The 4,333-nt window shown below is 56.0% G+C and overlaps 2 non-coding genes across 2 annotated transcripts in view; both read right to left on the bottom strand.

The window, feature by feature from the left end:
* Positions 1–7, bottom strand: part of LOC135099679 (5.8S ribosomal RNA) — a 160-nt gene extending 153 nt beyond the window's left edge. Inside the window, exon 1 of the ribosomal RNA XR_010268277.1 lies at positions 1–7. This exon is cut by the window's left edge and continues 153 nt beyond it. This is a non-coding gene — a ribosomal RNA (5.8S ribosomal RNA).
* A 1,510-nt stretch (positions 8–1,517) lies between these two features.
* LOC135099681 (small subunit ribosomal RNA) lies at positions 1,518–3,410 on the bottom strand. The gene has a single exon (XR_010268279.1). It is a non-coding gene; the product is annotated as a small subunit ribosomal RNA (ribosomal RNA).
* Between the last annotated feature and the right edge of the window lie 923 nt (positions 3,411–4,333).

Genomic DNA, 4,333 nt, shown 5'->3' on the forward strand with positions numbered 1-4,333 from the left:
AAGAGTTGTACATTTCCATTGCTGGAATTTTTTTAGGCTTTCAAGACTTCCGCCGTCTCTGCCCCAGGAGACGATAGTGGGAAGACGTAGTGTGCAGGTTTAAAAACGCCAACAACAAGAGCTTGTTGTTGGACAACACAGGTAGTGTGCAGGTTTGAGATTACCCACCGCCGACGAGTGGTGCCTCCCTCCCGCAGCACGGGGGGCGATCGGGGTTAGTAGAAGAGGAGTGAGGCCTGCTGGCCCACCACCAACTTCTCCTCCGATCGTCATCGTCGCCGTTATCGGAATTAACCAGCGGGCTCACCTAGCCACTACTACGGCGACGACGGAGGAACCAACAAACGCCGGTTGGGACGAGTGGTGCCCTCCCTCCCGCAGCACGGGGGGCGATCGGGGTTAGTAGAAGAGGAGTGGGCCTCGCGGCAGGACCCACCACCAACTTCTCCTCCGACCGTCATCGTCGCCGTTATCGGAATTAACCAGCGGGCTCACCTAGCCACTACTACGGCGACGATGGGGGCACCAAACGCCGGGGACGAGTGGTGCCTTCCCTCCCGCAGCACGGGAGGCGATCGGGGTTAGTAGAAGAGGAGTGGGCCTCGCGGCGGGACCCACCACCAACTTCTCCTCCGACCGTCATCGTCGCCGTTATCGGAATTAACCAGCGGGCTCACCTAGCCACTACTACGGCGACGATGGAGGCACCAAACGCCGGGGACGAGTGGTGCCTTCCCTCCCGCAGCACGGGAGGCGATCGGGGTTAGTAGAAGAGGAGTGGGCCTCGCGGCGGGACCCACCACCAACTTCTCCTCCGACCGTCATCGTCGCCGTTATCGGAATTAACCAGCGGGCTCACCTAGCCACTACTACGGCGACGATGGAGGCACCAAACGCCGGGGACGAGTGGTGCCTTCCCTCCCGCAGCACGGGAGGCGATCGGGGTTAGTAGAAGAGGAGTGGGCCTCGCGGCGGGACCCACCACCAACTTCTCCTCCGACCGTCATCGTCGCCGTTATCGGAATTAACCAGCGGGCTCACCTAGCCACTACTACGGCGACGATGGAGGCACCAAACGCCGGGGACGAGTGGTGCCTTCCCTCCCGCAGCACGGGAGGCGATCGGGGTTAGTAGAAGAGGAGTGGGCCTCGCGGCGGGACCCACCACCAACTTCTCCTCCGACCGTCATCGTCGCCGTTATCGGAATTAACCAGCGGGCTCACCTAGCCACTACTACGGCGACGACGGAGGCACCAAACGCCGTGGTTTCCCGTGGGCGTGGTGTGTAAGTAAGAACAGTTGGTCTACCCCACGCTCCGGCACGGAGCGCGGGGAGAAGCGGAAAAAGAAAGGTTTCCCTCTCTCTTTCCTTTTTTTTTTTTTTTTGGGCGGGCAGGGCACCACCTTTTGCCCCGCCAACAGGTCAACGGCTCGCTGCTTGAGCGAACCGCGACCACCCATTATTTGTATTAGCTCTATTTTGAGTGTGTGGTTCGCCTTCAAAACCAACAACACGTTAATGATCCTTCCGCAGGTTCACCTACGGAAACCTTGTTACGACTTTTACTTCCTCTAAATGATCAAGTTTGGACATCTTTCCGTCAGCTCGAGGCGCCGAAAGAGCCCAGCGGCGGCAGCAGAACTGACCGCGACGCAGGCCCGGCATCCAAGAGCGCCAGTCCGAAGGCCTCACTAAATCATTCAATCGGTAGTAGCGACGGGCGGTGTGTACAAAGGGCAGGGACGTAATCAACGCAAGCTCATGACTTGCGCTTACTGGGAATTCCTCGTTCATGGGAGACAATTGCAAACCCCAATCCCTATCATGAAAGGATTTCAACGGGTTACCCGCTCCTCTCGGAGGGGGAGGACACGTTGATCCCTTCAGTGTAGCGCGCGTGCGGCCCAGAACATCTAAGGGCATCACAGACCTGTTATTGCTCAATCTCGTGCGGCTAGAATTGCCGCTTATCCCTCTAAGAAGAAGCTGCGAACTGGACACCAATTGCTGGAGATCCGTCGACTAGTTAGTAGGCCAGAGTCTCGTTCGTTATCGGAATTAACCAGACAAATCGCTCCACCAACTAAGAACGGCCATGCACCACCACCCACCGAATCGAGAAAGAGCTCTCAATCTGTCAATCCTTCCGGTGTCTGGGCCTGGTGAGGTTCCCCGTGTTGAGTCAAATTAAGCCGCAGGCTCCACTCCTGGTGGTGCCCTTCCGTCAATTCCTTTAAGTTTCAGCTTTGCAACCATACTTCCCCCGGAACCCAAAGACTTTGGTTTCCCGGAAGCTGCCCGCCGGGTCATGGGAATAACACCGGCGGATCGCTGGTCAGCATCGTTTATGGTTAGAACTAGGGCGGTATCTGATCGCCTTCGAACCTCTAACTTTCGTTCTTGATTAATGAAAACATCCTTGGCAAATGCTTTCGCAGTAGTTCGTCTTGCGACGGTCCAAGAATTTCACCTCTAGCGTCGCAATACGAATGCCCCCGCCTGTTCCTATTAGTCATTACCTCGGGTTCAGAAAACCGACAAAATAGAACCGAGGTCCTATTCCATTATTCCATGCATAGGCATTCAGGCCATCAGTGTAGCCTGCTTTGAGCACTCTAATTTTTTCAAAGTAAACTCTGCCGGCCACGCGGGACACCCGGTGAAGAGCACCCCGTGCGAGCCAGCGGGCTGTGTTACGGCTGTTCGGAGCGTGACAGTGTGCACCGGGCGGTGAACCGTCAGTCCAGAACTGAAATCCAACTACGAGCTTTTTAACCGCAACAACTTTAATATACGCTATTGGAGCTGGAATTACCGCGGCTGCTGGCACCAGACTTGCCCTCCAATGGGTCCTCGTTAAAGGATTTAAAGTGTACTCATTCCGATTGCGAGGCCTCGGATGAGTCTCGCATCGTTATTTTTCGTCACTACCTCCCCGTGCCGGGAGTGGGTAATTTGCGTGCCTGCTGCCTTCCTTAGATGTGGTAGCCGTTTCTCAGGCTCCCTCTCCGGAATCGAACCCTGATTCCCCGTTACCCGTTATAGCCATTGTAGGCGCATAGCCTACAATCGAAAGCTGATAAGGCAGACACTTGAAAGAGGCGGCGCCGGCACTGGAGGCCGTGCGCTCAGCCACAAGTTATTCAGATTCAACACGGTGGGGTTGGCGGACCGAGGCCCGACCGGTTTTGAACTAATAAAAGCGCTCTTCCCTTGCGGTCAGAGACGTGATGCATGTATTAGCTCTAGAATTACCACAGTTATCCAAGTAAGTGTGGGCTACAGATCCAATGAATCATAGCTGATTTAATGAGCCATTCGCGGTTTCACCTTAATTGGGCTTGTACTTAGACATGCATGGCTTAATCTTTGAGACAAGCATATGACTACTGGCAGGATCAACCAGGTAGTTTTGTTTATGGGTTTTGCTTTCTTTGGCCTTAGGTTAGGAAGAACGCCACCATCGTTCTCCTTTCTCTCTCTCTCTCACTCACTCACTTTGTTTGTCTGACACCTCTTGCATTTTGGTTTGGTTTGGTTTTTTTGCCTTGGTTCCGTGTTTGTTTGCTGGGCCGCCGCCATCATCACGATGACGGCCCCCTCTGACAATCTGTCAATCCCCTCATCATGATTATTCAATTTTGGTTTTTGCGCGCTCATCCAGAGAGCAGCAGCCCCTTCATCCATTGTGCACTGGAAATCGGTTGCTGCCTGCTACCACTACCCATCACGGCTCCTCCCTTCCTCTTCCCATCGGCTGCCGCAGACACAAGGGTAAGTTCACTTAAGCATCACTTAAGCCACGGCCCGTCAAGAGCCGCAGCAGCCCTGCGCTGACGACAGCCCGGACCTCGAGGCGCGCACAGTCGGAGCAGTGTGGAAACAACCAACAGTACCCATCGTCGGCGCCGCTCCTCGAGGCGGGGAATACTAATAACAGGAGGAAGAGGAGCCCTTGCTGGCCACAGACCAGGTGGTGGGGGTTGTCGCGCACGTCCCAACGGCCGCCGCAGACGCAAGGGTAAGTTCACTTAAGCATCACTTAAGCTACGGCCCGTCAAGAGCCGCAGCAGCCCTGCGCTGACGACAGCCCGACCTCGGGGCACGCACGGTCGAGGCAGTATGGACACGCCAACACTACCCACGGTCGGCGACCTTCCCCGAGGCGGGGACAAAAACAAGGAGGTGCACGTCCCAACGGCCGCCGCAGACGCAAGGGTAAGTTCACTTAAGCATCACTTAAGCTACGGCCCGTCAAGAGCCGCAGCAGCCCTGCGCTGACGACAGCCCGACCTCGGGGCACGCACGGTCGAGGCAGTATGGACACACCAA

This window comes from Scylla paramamosain, unplaced genomic scaffold, assembly GCF_035594125.1.
Source record: "Scylla paramamosain isolate STU-SP2022 unplaced genomic scaffold, ASM3559412v1 Contig182, whole genome shotgun sequence".
Lineage (NCBI taxonomy): Eukaryota > Metazoa > Arthropoda > Malacostraca > Decapoda > Portunidae > Scylla > Scylla paramamosain.